Genomic DNA, 17301 nt, shown 5'->3' with positions numbered 1-17301 from the left:
AGAGAGTCTGACAAGACAGAGAAGCCTCTGTTCGGCCCTGAGGCGGCCAAGAAACCGCCTTTAACCCCGCTGGCTAGCACTCAGACATTTAGAAATAAAGTCATCCTTTAGTCTTTTTTTGGTAAGAATCTGGCCTGAGTTGAACTCAGACAACGTGCATTTGGGAGTATTCGAAAGTAAATGGAAAATAATGATACCGCAGTTATCGAAAAGGCTAAGTGGTTAAGAATCTGGTGGTTCTGAAGTGGGTTCAGCTCTTCCTTTCTCAGCACTTGTGTTTATCTCTGTGCCTTGGGGTAGGGGAGGCAGGGGATACGTGACTCATTTTCACACAGGTCATCTAGTACTTTCTGGACTGTGATAAACAACCAAAGACGAGGTTAAGGCAACCTGAAGCAACTTTTATCAGTTGAAGGACATTGCTCAGCTCATAAGGTATTTTTCTACATTGAGTCAAATAAGTGAACATTTATCAAGTGTCTTCCTGTCATGTGCAGGGATAGGAGAGAGAGAACTTCCCATCATGTTAGTTTTTTGTGTGCTACCACAAAAAAAAACAACAGGGTTTGAAATTGTCAGGATGGGGATTCTAGGCAATCTTTTCTAAATTGTCTACCCAGCATTGGAGACAGGAAGCAAACTCACTTACTGTCAGCTAAAAAGGAAATGTTTTCTGGGAAATCTCCCTAAACATAGCCAAAACAAATATTTTGATCTGGGAGAAAACAAAAGTCCAAGTGCATGTAAAACTGACCTTCAATTTAAGATGCTAGGCAATTCAAACAACTTCAGTAAAAATGCCGAGCACTTAATATCTACAAGATGAAAAAGTCACGCTGACTTTCATAAGGACAAATTTAAACATATTATTCTGTAAAGAGTTGCATTGTTCTGGGCAAAACATACATTATTCTGTATAAAACATTTTTCCTTCATGCTCAAATGTTAGAAGGAGAAGAATAAAAATTACTACATCTGGGATCCATGAAGTTGGCAAAATCTGGCATGGATTCATTGTGCATCAAAGGAAGAAATGTGGCTTGGGTAATGCAATTAATTGGATGGGGGAGTGGATGTGGCTCAAGCAGTTGGGTGACTGCCTCCCACGTGGGAGGTCCTGGGTTTGGTTCTCAGTGCCTCCTAAAGAAGATAAGCAGACACAGTGAGCAGACAGTGAATGCAAACAACCAGATAAATGGAGGAGCCTTGCAGGGGTATAAATAAAATAAAATCACTATGCAGGGGTGATAAAAAAAAAAAAATAAATCTTTAAGTTATAAATCTTTAAGTATATATATATACACACACACACACACTTAAATGGGTTTGTACCTGGTTGAATGACCACGTCCAAGCAGCACTGATTTGTTGATTGATGGCTCCCGAGAGCCTCCTGGTGCGTTCTCAAAAGCATCAAGGCTGTAGGGGTAATGGAGCTATCACATATCTTTGCTTTTGATTGGAATTATATCAACATCACCCACAAACGTGAGCCAAGAGAAGTAGGAAAGGACATTTAAATTGTATGTGATCTAGTCACTCAACCAGCTATCCTAACTTCTATCCTTAAATCAGGTTAGACCACCAGAAGATTATATGCCTGGAGCATGTTAAATTGCTTGCTCAGGAAACGGCCTTCTCTGGTCCCACGGAACTCTAGAAGAAAGGGCTTTTGGGGAAAAAAGGAAGATCAATAAACTGCCTGATATAATGGAGATTTTGAAAATATGTATATAATGGAGCATTATTATAAGCAATTCAAGAAGGAAAAGAAATAGAAACTAATAGAAAGATCAAAAATTATATAAGAAGAGAATTATAATACCCTACTTGGCTCTGCCCTAAGCAACAATTAGAATATTTTATAATATTGTAAGCACTGTTGAACATCTAACTGAGGTTTAACAACAGTTAATCTAAAAAAATCAAGAATTTTTAAAAACAAACTTTTAATTTTAAAATAGCCCTAGACTTATGGAAAAATAGTGTAATACAGAGATTTCCCATATACCCAGATTTCTCTCTTTTTAATATTTTATACTGGTATCTTAGTTTGCCAGGGCTGCTGTAACAGATATCATAGACTGATTGACTTGAACAACAGGAATTTATTATCTCACAGTTTTGGAGGCTAAAAGTCCAAAATCATGGTATGGCCGGCTATGCTTTCTCTGATGTTTGTGGCTTTTAGAGGTGGCTTGCCTGCAATTCAGAACTCAGTTTCTGCCTCCGTCACATGGCGGCCAGGATCCCCCTGCCCTCTTCTCACGCTTATGACCGTGTCAAAATTTCCTCCACTTGTAAGGACTGCATTTATATCGAAATAAGATGGACTCTGATTCAGTGGGATCTTTGTAGGATCTTTGAAGATTCTGTTTACAATGTGTTCACATCCACAGAACTGGTAGTTGGTACTTGAACATGATTCAGGCCCCAACAGGTAGTATGGCACGTTTGTGATAGTTAATGAACCAATATTGATGCTTTAAAAAAAAAAAAAAGATTTATTTATTTATTTCTCTCCCCTCTCCCCCCACCCCAGTTGTCTGTTCTCTGTGTCTGTTTGCTGCATCTCCCTTTGTCCGCTTCTGTTGTTGTCCGCGGCAAGGGAATCTGTATTTCTTTCTGTTGCATCATCTTGCTGTGTCAGCTCTCCGTGTGGGTGGCACCATTCCTGGGCAGGCTGCACTTTCTTTCGCGCTGGGCAGCTCTCCTTATGGGCGCACTCCTTGTGTGTGGGACTCCCCTACGCGGGGGACACCCCTGCGTGGCAGGGCACTCCTTGCGCGCATCAGCACTGCACATGGGCCAGCTCTACACGGGCCAAGGAGGCCCGGGGTTTGAACTGCGGACCTCCCATGTGGTAGGCGGACGCCCTATCCACTGGACCAAGTCCGTCACCGATGCATTTTTATTAAGTCCGTAATTCATTCAGATTTCCTTGGTTTACTAGTGTCCTTGTTCTGTTCCAGGACCCCCTCCAGGACAACACACTCCATTTTGTCGTCTTGGCTGTGACGGTTTCTCAGCCTTTCCTTGACAGTTGGAAGGAGGACTGGTCAGGCCTTCGGGATGGGGATTTGACCGACGTTTTCCTCATGGCTGGACTGGGGCTGTGGGTTTGGGGGGGACACTGAAGTCAAGCCCTTTCTCATCACATCTTATCAAGGATGCTTCCTGTCAAGGTGACTTACTTCTGCCCTCAGTCACCTGGCTGGCCTCATGCTTATCAGGTTTCCTCATTGTAGATTGCTCCTTCCTCCCCTTTTCCGTTCTCTGCCAGCAAGCAGTGCACTTTTAAGGAGTACGGAGTTATGTGCCATCTCCTGGAGGAGAATCTGCATAAGTTATTTAGAATTCTGCATGGGAGATATGTCCACTGGCCCCAATTATGTACTGATTTATTGTTCAGTCATTTATTTATATCATTATGGACACATGGATATTTATTTTACAGTTTGAGGTATAATCCGATACTAGGCCATTCATTTCCTTGCTCAGATGGTTTCAGCTTTGGCCATTGGGAGCTCTTTCAGCTGGCTCTTGTGTCTTTTTGACGTATCCCCATCACTGTGGGGGGTTGCATGTCCTTGCCTTGACCACTTCCTTACTTTATGGCACTGTGAGATGCTCCAGGCTCATTTTGTTGTATATTTTCTGTCCTGGTGTTAGAATTAACCATTTCTTTAAGTAGCTCTGGTTCCTTTTTCCTTTTTGATTTTTAAAGACTTATTTTATTTATTTATTCTCCCCCTCCTTGGCGCATGCACTCACTGTCTGCTCTCAGTGTCCATTCGCTGGGCGTTCTTCTGTGTCTGCTTGTCTTTCCTTCTCGTCTTCTTTTTAGCACTGGAATGGATCCTGGGAACTTCTAACGTGGGAGAGAGGCACTCAATGGCTTAAGCCACCTCAGCTCCCTGGTTTGTTGTGTCTCTCACTGTCTTTTCCTCTGTGTCTTGTTGTTGTTGTGTCACCTTGCATCAGCTCACCGTGCAGGGCAGCTCGCTCTGCGGGCCAGCTCGCCTTCACCAGGAGGCCCTGGATACCAAAGCCAGGGAATCTCCCTTATGGTAGGCGGGAGCCCAATCGCCTGAGCCGCATCTGCCTCCCTCTGGTTCCTTTAAATGAAGAATTAGAAGCCAAGATCTGAACAGGAGGTGTGCTTGTGAGGAGGTGCTAGCAAGGAATCTGACCTGGCTTAAAGTCGCCTTTGCCCCCAGTCAGTTCCTGACTCTGTGATAGTTTATACTGAGAAGGCTCAGCTGGGGTGCCACGCCTATGGTCTTAGGTGAGGGCTGGGGTGCCAGAAAGACCCACTGTGTGACTCGAGGGTTGAGGCTTTGACCTGTGGCGGGGGAGGCTGAGTTCAGCCAGGTGGGCACTGATCCAGGCAATCACACCTGCCTAATGGAAACTGAATGAAAGCTCTGGACCCGACGTGGGGGCGCTCCCCAGGTCCACGGGGAAAGGGTGCTGGGAGCTTCCCCAAGGCAGTCCCTGGGCTCTATGCATGTCTTGTTTTGGACCCTTCTTTTATAGACCCTTTTGCCATAATAAAACTGTGACTGTAAGTATGGCACTTTCATTAGCCCCATGAGTTGTTCTAGCAGATCACCAAACTTGAGGAGGCAGTGGGACCTCTTGATTTTGGGCCAGTTTATCAGACGGGAGGGGGTCCCGGGAACCCCTGAACCTGCCTCTGCGCATCTGAAGTGAGGGTGGTTTTGTGAGGGCTGGTGCTCTTAGCCTGTGAGCCCGGCCTAGCGACAAGCAGTTAGTAGGACGACTCCATTGGAGAGGTCGTTGCTTTTAGGCCCTCTCAGCCGGCGGAGCGAAAAACGTACGTGTGCATCCTAATTGGTGCATATATGCAGATCTGTAAATATTTCCAAATGTAACCATGTATCTCTATTTTAAGCCAAATAGAGTTCCTACTGCTGTCTCCAACTCTAGAATCCAGTGCCACGTGGATCCCTCTAGCCTTTCTCCGGTTGCTTGTGTATAACCTGCTCCTCCAGCAGGGAGAAGTGGGGCAAGGGAGGTGCGTCCTGGGAACAGGGTCAGGCTCAGGCCGGCAGGCTGTCAGCAACGACTGCCTTGTTAGCCACACAGCACACAGGGCCAACGGCGGGAGAGGAGAGTCCACGCGGGGGCCGGGCGGTGGGTGCCGGCTGCGCACGTCGTCGGAGAAGACAGGTGCAGACGCCTGCTGCCTGAAGCTGGGGAGTTTATGACGCGGCGGGGGCCCTGCCGCTGAGTCCCCGCCCTGATGAGCAGCTGGAACCGCTGGCAGGTGCGCTCAGGCAGCTCCCCCAGCTGTGCAATGGAAGGACTGAAACACCTGCTCCCCCAGAGGAGGAGGGGCTGGGAGGGGCTGCGGGCCGGCGCTCAGGCTTGCCCGTGGCTTTCCCAGCGTCTGGCTCCGGCGCCACGTTCCCGAGTGTTCAATTCCAGTGTACACGCGTGAGGACTTGAGACCTGTGACTCCTGTCCCCTTGAGAACCACCGTTATCCGCCAGCGTGCGGTGCTTCTGCAGTTCCTCTCGGCTTTCGGACGAGTTACCCAGGGCCACACCTTCCCCCTCACCCCCTTAGGAGAGGTTGTTTCATGCGTCTGTAATACAGATTCTTTTGTCATGTACTACGTTTCATCCTGGGATCCCTCAACCTCCTAAATGGTTGTTTTCATTTGCATACAGTGGAGCTCACTCCTTGTGCATTAAAATTCCACGGGTTTTGACAAGTGGGTAGTGTCACGGATACACCGTGACCACCCCCCAAGATCCCCTGCGCTTCACCTATTCAGTCCTCCCTTTCCCCAGTCCTCTGGCAGCCGTCTGTTTACAGTCTCTATTGTTTTTGCCTTTTCCAGAAAATCATATAAATGGAATCATACAGTATATAGCATTTCAGACTGAATGCGTTAACTTCCAATATGCATTGAAGATTCATCCGTATTTTGGGTGGCTTCATAGTTCATTCTTTTTTATTGTTAAATTGTGTCCCATTGTATGGATCTACTATTGTTTGTTTATCCATTCACCTGTTGCAGGACATCTTCACTGCATCCCGTCAAGAATTTTTAATAAATTAAAAACTTAAAATGAATCATATTACAAAATTACAGAACTTCTAAAAAAAGTTACTGGAATACTAAGATGCACTGAAAGATATAGGGCAGTGTATTAGTCAGCCAAAGGGGTGCCAATGCCAAATTCCAGAAATTGGTTGGTTATTATAAAGCACATTTATTTGGGGTAGGAGCTTACAGATACCAGGCCATAAAGCATAAGTTACTTCCCTCACCAAAGTCTATTTGGAGCAAGATGGCTGCTGACGTCTGCGAGGGTTCAGGCTTCCTGGGTTCCTCCCTTCCAGGGTTTTGCTTCTCTCTGGGTTCAAGGTTCCTTTCTCCCCAGGAAGAAAGTAAGTGAGTTTACTTCCCAGGGCTCGGGCTCCAGCTTAAGTCTTCAGTATCATACTCCAATATCAAAATTTGAACAACAAAAACCCTTAACTCTGTCCTTCACCATGCCGTTTATCACCCTAATGACGTGACCCAATCAAAGCCCCAATCAAAACTCAGTCATGCCCAGGTACAGACCAGATTACAAATATAATCCAATATCTATTTTTGAAAGTTGTAACTATATTAAACTGCTACAAATAGTTATAATGTTACTTGTTGGACAATATAGTTTGATGGTAAAGAACAGTCTCTGAATTTAGGCTAACTGGGCAACACCACCTCCCAGATGTATGTGCTCAGATAGATTACCTAGTATTTCTCTGCCTTAGTGTCCTTTGGTTGTAAAAAGGAAGAGTACTTAGAACTATAGAGAAGCAAACAGCAGCTGGCTTAATAGACATTACATAGTCATATACTTGTTGATTTGCACGTATCTTATAGCAAGCACATTTCATACATTCCTTTATGCTTTCCAACAAATTGTCAAAGGAGGATGATTATGCCTGCTTTATAGTTGGAGATCCCGCAGCTCAAAGACCATAAATGAGTGGAACCAGGATTTGAACCAAGGTCTGTTATATTGCAAAGGCTCTGATCTTTGAATTTTACTATAGTGACTCCCCAGAGCCTAAGAAAAGTCCTCTTTCATTCAGCCCTAGACGAACTATACCGAGAACATCATCTTCACTTTCTTTCTTCATTTTTAAAAATTTATTTATTTATTTATTTTGAGGTACCAGGCCTGGGGATTGAAGCTGGGACCTCGTATGTGGGAAACTGGTGCTCAACTACTGAGTTGGTTTTTTAATTTGTTGTTTGTTTGTTTTTAGGAGGCACTGGGGAACAAACTCAAGACCTCCCCTGTGGGAAGCAGGAGCTCAACTGCTTGAGCCACATCCGTTCCCCTCCTTTATTTTTAAAGAAGTTTTAGATTACGTAAAAGTTATTTATCATCCTCACTTTGATTTACCACATATTCGGAAGAACAAAGTAGTGTGTGTGAAAGTGATGATCAGGATGATGAAAGTTCTGGAAATGCCTTCAAATGAGGTGCTGCTGAAGGAACTAGAGATTGTTAGTATTTTTTAAAAAGAAAAAATGATGGGAAGGAAAATAGACTGAAACGTTAACAGTGTTTGTCTTTTAATGGTAATATAAGGGTAACTTTTATTTTCTTTGTATTGTTCTAAGTTTCCTGTGATGAACATATATTACTTTTATAATGGGAAAAATGATCTTAATGAATCATAGCTGAAAAGAAACTTGATAGTCTATTTCATTAAAGACAGGTTAAACATTTTGTTTATGATCTCACAAAACAGAACTTAGGACCAATGTGTGAAAATATCTTGAGGCATATTTGGGCTCAAAAAGTGGAACTGGCTGACAGGTGGGGTGGCCGGTCCTCTTTCACCAGGAAGGACTGAATGCTGTGCTAAGGTCAGGCTAGACCAGAAAATCTCTTTCAACGCTGATTCCATAACCTGGGCTTCTTATGAACACAAAATGTTTTTTTTTTTTTAGCTCATGATGTACAAATTGATGCTGCTAGCATAAATGAGTGTATTAATTTATGCAGGCACCCAAGAAACAGCAATTTATTTTATGTACTTAGGAGAAATTAACCTGTATTTTCCTAGATTAATCTAATTCAGAATTTTTACTGACTCATTCTAGACTCTCCATCTGAATTCGGAAGTCGATAAGACATTTTAACTGTTCCCTTCTAATATTGATTCCTTACCCCAGCTCCTCCGTCCTCTAGCCAATCTTCTCGCCCCACTAGCAATACTTTCCCAATGGTGGAGTTTCTGCTTCTGCCTCCTCCAGGAAGCTTCCCATCTACTGTTGTCTTGTTCACCTTTATAGCCCCCCATCCAGTGTGGTCCCTGGCATAGAAATAGAACAATAAACACTGCTGAAGGACTAAATGGGGAAGTGGATGTGACTCAAGCAGTTGGGTGCCCACCTACCACAAGGGGGGTCCTGGGTTCAGTTCCCAGTGCCTCCTAAAGTAGACGAGCAAGACACTGAGCTGACATGACGGGCTGACGTGACAGGCTGGCACTGCGAGCTGATGCAACAACGAGACACAATGAGAGACACACAAGCAGGGAGTGGAGGTGGCTCATGCATTTGGGTGCCTCCCTCTCACATGGGAGGTCCCGGGTTTGGTTCCTGGTGCCTTCTGAAAAAAGAAGACGAGCACACAATGTACAGACACAGAGAGCAGGCAGTGAGTGCACGCTATGAGGGGTGGGAGTAGAAATAAATAAATCTTGAAAATAAAATAAATGAATCTATCAAAGGAGGCCCTTGGCGATACCCACCTTTCCTTTGAGTTACTGAGAGTGGTAAATTTTCCATCGTGCCTGGAGGATTTCACGGAAGGGACAAGACTTCGCTTTTAGAAGGTCTGATTAATTCTAGGTGGCCTTTTTCACAGAAACAACTCCACAAATATTTCTAGGGAATGAGAGGTTTAACCTAAACTGTTTTTACTCTCAAGGCACAAGAATGTAGGGAGTTAAAGTCCAAGGCCACCCTAAGCCAGCGAGCCTAATGACTTTAATAACAGTGAGTGATTTTGGACAACGGGAGGTTTCCTTGTGTTGTGGCTTTGGAATGAGGAAGACAGGATTATTCTGAGGAAGGCTTCACAGTGTTAGAAGGATGGGAGGGTGAAGGACGTTAGGAGACTTACTCAGAATGTGAAACTTCTGTTGACATAAGGCGGCTCTAATTGGATTTAACTGAGATCACTTGGCTTATTACGTGCAGTTAAAATGGCACTTTTGGAGGTTTTGTGATTGATTTACAAGTTGGTTTCCTTCCCTAAAAGCTAGCAGTTTGCTGCAAACCCACTCCCTGGTAGCATTTCCAGAAGTACTTTACCATTTCAGAAACCATATGGTGGTTCTTGGTGGTACAGAACTCTCTGGGTTCTGGGCTTCTAAATTCTTGGTTTATGTCGCATAAAATAATTTAAGGACATGCCACAGAGTAAGCAAGGGAGTCAAGAGCTTATTAAGAAACAAGAAAAGAAATGGCAAGTGTAACCGGATTTTGTCTAGGCTCTTGGCTAACCTACTAGAAAAGAATTTCGAGAGCACTCCAGGTTAGTTAGGCCAGTCATTTATTCAGGGAGGGAGGGAAGAGAAATGGGAGAAAATACCAGATCATGGGTCCGCGGCAGAAAGGAAAGGGCTGAAAACCGACCAAGAGGACTGATGTATAGAACACGATTTTCCAGCCTAGGTTATAAACGCCCAGGTATCCCTCGCGTGGGATCGTGGCAGGGGAAACACGGCGACAGCAGGGTGCAGAGGGCAGGAGGAGGCGCACGGACCAGCGCCGGGACGCGGCCAAGGGGAGCGGGAAGGGGGCCTTTGCACCCGCCTTTCAAACCATAATTATTCCGCCCGCTGCTAAGGGCTCAGGCCGTTTGATCGGCTTCCCCCCAGCAGCCCCCAGGAGGGCCCAATGGTCAGGCCCCTGGAGAAGACCCGGGGCTTCTCCCGGCTTCTGGAGGAGCTCTCCTCCCCGGGGGGACTCCCTGGGAGGGCCCTCCAGCCGCCCCCGGCGTGAAGGCTCCGGCTGCGGGGGCCGTCTTTGAGTCCGGCTCCAGGTCCGCCTGCGGGTTCCCTATCTAGGGAGGGAGGGCGGGGGTAAGGCCTGCGGGGCTTCCCCGTGGCCGCGGAAGGAGGTCCCGGGGGCCCGCACGGCTCCCGGGAGGTCTCGCGCCCTCCTCCAGCGGCCGCTCCCCCTCGGGCTCCTGGGCGGGGCGCACGGCCTGGGCGCGCTCTCCCTCCACCCCCTGCCTCGTGGGCAGCGCGGCTGGCCCGGCCTGGGCGCTGGGGCCTGGGGAAGGGCGGCCTCCTGGGGAAGGGCGCCCTGGGGCGCGGCGCGCGGGGCAGGAGGCCGCGGGGCAGGAGGCCGCGGGGCGCGGGGCAGGAGGCCGCGGGGCAGGAGGCCGCGGCGCGCGGGGCAGGAGGCCGCGGTGCGCGGGGCAGGAGGCCGCGGGGCAGGAGGCCGCGGGGCAGGAGGCCGCGGGGCGCGGGGCAGGAGGCCGCGGGGCGCGGGCGCGGGCTGGCGGGGGCAGAGCGCGCCGAGACGCGGGCCTCACAGCTCGCTGGTTTTGGCTTTTACTCGGAGCGGCAGGGGGAGCCGGTGCAGAACTTTGAGCAGAGGGTTATCTTGAGTTTTGTTTTGTTTTTTTTAATTACCTTTTATGTTGAAATAACGTGAAACTTACGGGGCAGTTAGAAAAATAATGCCAACATCACGCGAGAGCACCAGCATTCCCCGCCCGACACCCAGCTCCGCCCGTTTAACCTTTTGCCTCCGACGTCACCTCACTCCATCATCCATCAGCCTGTCCCCTCTCTTGTTTTCTGGGCCTTTGAGGGCAGTTGCAGGCCCAAACTCCTTAGGCGCGGTACTCGATGCGCACCGCTTAGGAAAAAGGAAACGCACGTCTGTGGTCGCCTGGCGTGCGGGAGTCAGTCGCGAAACCCGACGTGGGCCTAAAGCTCACGCCGCACGTTCCCCTTTCCAGGCTCAGGTCCCGAGCGGCGTCAGGGCTTGCGCCGAGCTCGAGTTTTCGGAGGACCACTGTGACGGCGCTGCTGAGACTAGGAGCTGGCTGCAGCCAAGAGGCAGAGGGAGCCAGGGAGCCGGGGACCCCGGTGGGGAAGGCCGGGCACTGGCGACACCTGGGCCCCTTTCAAGTCAGAGCTAAAGGCCCGCGTTCCACGGCGCGGAGTGCGGCGGCACCCACGCCCCTCTGCCTGCCCACCCAGCCCTCCAGGGCGGCCACCGGGCCGGGAGCGCGGTGGGGAGCCTGGGCAGGGCAGGGCTGCCCAGTGGCCTGGAGCCGCCCGGCTCCGCGGGGCCGGCGGGAGGGTGCGCCCTCGTCCTCAGGGACCCCGCCTGCGGCCCCGGGGGCTTGCTCCTCTTGGTCCTGGCTGGCCCCGGGGAGCTTCCCCGTCCGGGCCGGGGAGGCGGATCTCTGGAGTCTCCTGCGCCCCTGGCCGGACAGGAGGTGGGCGCTGGCTGCCGCTTTCGGAGGCGGCGCCCTCGTCCGCGTGCGGACCGCCCCGCGCCCGCCCTCGCTCCGCGCGACGCCCGGTGACCCTCCTTCCGGGAGCCCCCGGTGCGGGCCGCCTCTGGACACCTTAACTCCCGAGGGAAGCGGTGGGGGGTGGTTTTTAAAAGAGGAGGAGTCGAGGACAGCCCGGAGGAAGTGGCCATGGGGGGGGGGGGTGCGGTGTGGGGGTGTAAATGAGGACTTGTGTTCTGCTTCTGTCTTCTCGACACCAAGTGGAGGCATCCAGCGGGCAGTCGGATGTGCAAATATGAATTCACAGGCCAAACCTGGGCCTGAAAGTTCCAGAGGCAGCATGTGCATCAGTTTTTAAGCAACCAGACCGGATGAGATCATCCAGAGAGAGTGAGTGTAGCTACAGGCGAGGACGGTGGAGTGGCCCTAAAGCACTCTTATATTTAGAAGTCAGGGATAAGTATTGAGGTCCACGGAAGAGACTGGACTGGGAAGAGAGACAAGTAAGGAGAGAGAAAAACGAAGAGATGGCATCTTAGAAACTAAGTGAAGATGGGAAGTGGATATATGGCAAGCGGTTGGGCATCTGCCTAACACATGGGAAGTGCTGGGTTCAGTCCTCAGTGCCTCCTGCAGAAGACAAGCAAGACAGCCAGCTGATTCAACAGGCGTGACGAGCTGACGCAACAAGATGACACAAGGAGATGACACAACAAAGATACACAATGAGGAAACAATGAAAGACAAAACAAGCGAGAGCAGAGGTGGCTGAAGCCACTGGGTGCCTCCCTCTCACATGGGAGGTCCCAGGTTCGGTTCCCAGTGCCTTCTAAAAAGAAGGCAAGCATACAAGGAACAGACACAGAGAGCAGACCGCCAGTGCAAACAACAGGGATGGGGGGAAATAATGTTTTTAAAAAAGAAACTAAGTGAAGAGATCATTATCAAGGAGGAGGGAGTGATCAGTTGTGTGCAATGCTGCTGGGAGATCAAATACCATTAGAACTGATTGTGAGATTTAGCAGCATGGATATCTTCCGTGTGCTTTACAAGTTTAGTTTTGGGTGGGGGGTGAATAACTCTTGAGGTGGGTTTGGGGAAGAATGAGAGGAAAAGAACTGGAAACAATAAAAATCACTCTTTGGAGGTGTTTTGTTGCATCAGGGAGCAAAAACATGGGGCGGAGACTGGTGAGGAGAGTGGAATCCAGAGAAGGTTTTTGTTTGTTTGTTTTGAAGGGGGCACCAGGGATCGAACCCAGGACCTCGTTCATGGGCAGCAGGTGCTCAACCACTGAGCTGCATCCACTCCCCCAGAGAAGGTTTTTAAAAGGGCAAGAAGAGCAGCACATATGGGGAGAATGAAGAGTGGAGAAAGGGAAATTGACAAGGTAGGAAGACAGCCGCTGGACTGCTGGTTCAAGTCCCTTCGAGGAGGTGAAGGGAATGGACCTAGTGAAAGAACTTATCCTGGCCAGGAGCAGGGGAAGGTCATTCCTGCAGCGGCTAGCAGAACCCGTGGGCAGGTGACTATTGTGGCGGCAGTCAGTGGACGTCCTCTCTTCTGATTTCTTCTTTTTTCTCCGTGCAGTAGAAAGCGAGGTCCTAGGTTGAGAGAAAGAAGGAGGATGAACTTGTTGGTTTGAAGAAAGGGAAAAGGTATGAAACTGTCTAGGATAGTGGGAGGGTATATTCATCAGCCAAGGGGGTGCTGACGCAAAATACCAGAAACTGGTTGGTTTTTGTAAAGGGCATTTATTTGGGGCAGGAGCTTACAGATACCAGGCCATAAAGCATAAGTTACTTCCCTCACCAAAGTCTGTTGCCACGTGTTGGAGCAAGATGGCGGCCATCTCTGTGTGGCTCAGCCTCCTCTTCCTTCTAAGGCTCCATGGTCCCAGCTTCTTCCAATCTCAGCTGTAGGTCAGCGTAAGGCTCGTCTGTCTTCCCGGGGCTTGTTTCTTTCCAGGGTTTCTCAGCTGCTCAGGGCTCTGGTCTCTTCCCCTGCAAACCATTGGGTGAATGGCTCAGCTTTCTTCTTGGGACTCCAGCATCCGAAACTAAACTCTCTGTGTTCTTCTTCTCTGTGTATTTACTTGCTTGTCTTTGACTGCGCAATCATTTATGTAGCCCACAAAAGGAGAGTGTTGTTGTGTGGGCTCACACCGAGTCGCCCTAATGGCAGGATCAAATAAAAGCCCTAATCTTGATTAAATAAAGTAAAAGTGAAACCTATGAATCTAATACAATCTAATATGCCAGAGGAGCATACCGGTTTACAAACACAATCCGGTATCTATTTTTGGAATTCATAAACAATACCAAACTCCTACAGAAGGAATGCATCAGAGATGTACAAGACGATTGCTCAGGCTCCCTTGAGGGTTGGGGTCATGAATCTCCAGTAGGACCAGTCCACGGGCTTGCGTGGTTATTAACCCCGCCGTGTTGAGTTGTGTTGGTCCAGCCATGCAGTAGGCAGAGCTGAGTTTAGACTGGTTTGTGGTCTTGCCAAGAGTGTATGACAAATCGAGACGGGGCAGGAAAGTGGTGGTCTATACCAGGCAGTGATTAGAAATCTCCGGATGCCCCCCTGCAGTGACTCCTGACACCCCCTGAAATCAGTACTGGTTCAGAGTGAGTGCAGCTTCCCAGGTGGAGGACGTGGTCTCCACAAGCCTGCCCTCCCTGCAGACACCAGCCTCCAGCTCAGGGCTTCCCAGCCACCCACACTTCTGACCAACTTCAGGGGTTCCTACTGTCCCTCAGATTCGATAAAACTCAGGAAAGTCCTATATTCTCACTTACAGTTGTAATTGTAACAGAAGGGATATGAAGAAGGAGGCAAAATAAGAGGCAGAGAGTGAGGTCAGAACACGTCGCCCTCCAGGCATGTCGAAGTATGTTATGGGTGGTGGAAGCTCCCAGAGCTTCCCGTGTCCAGAGTTTTTATGTGGTTTCATTACATAGCACAACTGATTGGGTCAAGGTCCACCTGACTGAACTCAATTTCCGGCCCTCCCTCCCTAATGGGCTAATGTCATGGGCCACAAGTATTGTTTGATGAAAATAAGAGAGAGAGAGATGGATGTAACTTCCTTTTCTGCGGACTCTTGGCCTGGTTGAGTTCCTTGCTGCACTCCCAAACCTCCACAACAAAGGTTATTAGCTGCTTTTTACTCAAAATTCCAAGCTGTGCATTTCAGAGTGTTCATGGGTTGTTTTTTAGGAAGTACTGGGGATTGAACCCAGGACCTTGTACATGGGAAGCGGGTGCTCAACCACTGAGCTATATCCACTCCCAAACAGTGCTTGCATTGTATTTTATTTTATTTTATTTTATTTTATTTTTTAAGATTTATTTATTTATTTCTCTTCCTTTCCCTCCCCCCGCCCCAATCCCGGTCGTCTGTTCTCTGTGTCTGTTTGCTGCATCGTCTTCTTTGTCCGCTTCTGTTGTTGTCAGAGGCACGGGAATCTGTTTCTCTTTGTTGTGTCATCTTGTTGTGTCAGCTCTCCTTGTGTGTGGTGCCATTCCTGGGCAGGCTGCACTTTCTTTTGCGCTGGGCGGCTCTCCTTACAGGGCGCACTCCTTGCGCGTGGGGCCCCCCTATGCGGGGGGCACCCCTGCGTGGCAGGGCACTCCTTGCGCGCATCAGCGCTACGCATGGGCCAGCTCCACACGGGTCAAGGAGGCCCGGGGTTTGAACCGCAGACCTCCTGTGTGGTAGGCGAATGCCCTAAGCACTGGGCCAAGTCCGCTTCCCAGTGCTTGCATTTTAGACCAGAGGTTCCCAGTCTTTTTTCAGTACATGAAGACACCTCTTTCTTTTAAAAGACAGGGCACGTCACCAGTGATTAAGAACATAGACTCTGGAGTCAGACTCTGGGTTCAGGTCCCCACTTTGGCACTTACCAGCCTTACGACCTCAGGCGTCACTCGCCCTCTCTGCCCCTCAGTTTCGTTATCTATAACATAGGTATGGTAACAGTATTTACTTCATAGGAGTTGTATGAAGATTAAGTGAGTTAATAGTTTCAGAGGGCTTAGAACAATGTCTGGCACATTAAATAAAACTTCACAAGCATCTAGAGATTCAGAAAAATGAATCTTAATAGATTAAGAAAATGCTTAACATCCAAAGTTACCATGAATTCAGTAATGTTTTATGAAATAATTTGTGTTTTGTTTATCATACCCGGGGCTGCATATTTTGCAAAAGAGTACGTCTGTAGATGCTTTAATTCAGAAAACAGACAATGCTCTGTGTGCATATGAATTTTCAATAAATCTGAGGTGCTCCAGAGTTCACAATACACATGTAATCTCCATATGCTGACCCTCAATGTGTAGTAATTGGCCATTTTTTTAAAGCATTCTTCCCCCATTCCCAAGATGGCTCCCTTGTCTGTTTGCTCTTTGTTTGCGCTCATTGTCTGTTTGTTGTTTTTTGTTCATTGTCTGCTCATTGGTTTTCTTTAGGAGACACCAGGAACCAAACTTGGGACCTCCCGTGTGTGAGGCAGGTGCTCAACGGCTTGAGCCACATCTACTCTTTGCTCGGTTGTTTTTTCCATTGCTTGTTGTTTTTGCTCGATGTCTGCTTGTTTGTTTCTCTTCTTTAGGAGGCACTGAGAACCAACCCTGGGACCTCCCATGTGGGAAGTGGGCACTCAATTGCTTGAGCCACATCCACTCCCTGTAATTGGTCATTTTTAACGAGTTGGAATTCTCTCAGAATTTTCAGGTGGAAGCTTACATTAACAAGATAGTTCCCCTCCCCCTGCCAGAGTCATAGATCAAAACTACCCTGTGAGAGTTAAGGAAACAAAACCACACATACTGCAAGAGTTTGGCTGACGGGCCCTCTGGGAGGTGTGCTTAGAATGCAGTTGTAATTAAGAAAGCTTACATCTAATTTATTCTCTTGCCTGAGAATCTGCATTAACAGAAGGGGTTGGTCAGGAGAAGTGAGGGGTAGTCAGAACACAAAGGGTGGGGTCCTTCTCCCGAGCTATCTAGGGGCAAAGGCGTTCATCGTGATCTGCGAACACAAATATTACCCTTTTAAGCACAATACCCTTACACCGTGGAGACCCAAAGCCTGATGAATGCATTTGCTAAGATCCATCTTCATTTGTTACCATCCAGGTTCACCAAGCAACATTCTAGGGAGATAATTTGTTTTTCCCAGGTAGGTTTGACCAAGGGGAGAATGTGCCTAGCACTCTTAGTTTTCCCTAGTAAGTAAATGAATGGCAATCTGGATTACGCAGAATTGCTGGTGAGAGAATTTATTTAACGAATCCCCGAGGGAATCATCAACGCGGTGCCTGCGAGGAGTCAGGTCCAGCCCCTCCCAAAAGACAGGCCCTCGGCCCACAGGGCCTCCTGCTCAGGCCTGGCTGGTGTCCAGAGGTAACATCTCTCTGTCAGGAACCTGGCACAGAGACCCCATCCCTAAACTGTTGCAGTTTTAAGGTTTCTTGGTAGAGAAAACCCCCTTCTCCATGGTTCTCTCCCAGGAGTGGTGAGCTCCTCGAGACCCTAGGGGGCAAATGTGTTCAGCTATGGCACTGAGTTCTGAAGGAGCTTGTTGGATGTGCTGCTACACCATTCTTCATTTGAACAGTTTTCATTAACTACCACTTACATACTATATTGATTCTGTTGTGCTGAAAATAAACAGACTTAAAAAGGGGGTGTAGGGAAGCGGATCTGTCTCAAGCAATTGAGCTCCTGCCTACCACACGGGAGGTCCTGGGTTTGG

This window comes from Dasypus novemcinctus, chromosome 15 (genome assembly GCF_030445035.2).
Source record: "Dasypus novemcinctus isolate mDasNov1 chromosome 15, mDasNov1.1.hap2, whole genome shotgun sequence".
NCBI lineage: Eukaryota > Metazoa > Chordata > Mammalia > Cingulata > Dasypodidae > Dasypus > Dasypus novemcinctus.
The sequence above is the reverse complement of the archived record's forward strand: the minus strand, read 5'-3'. Positions refer to the sequence as shown.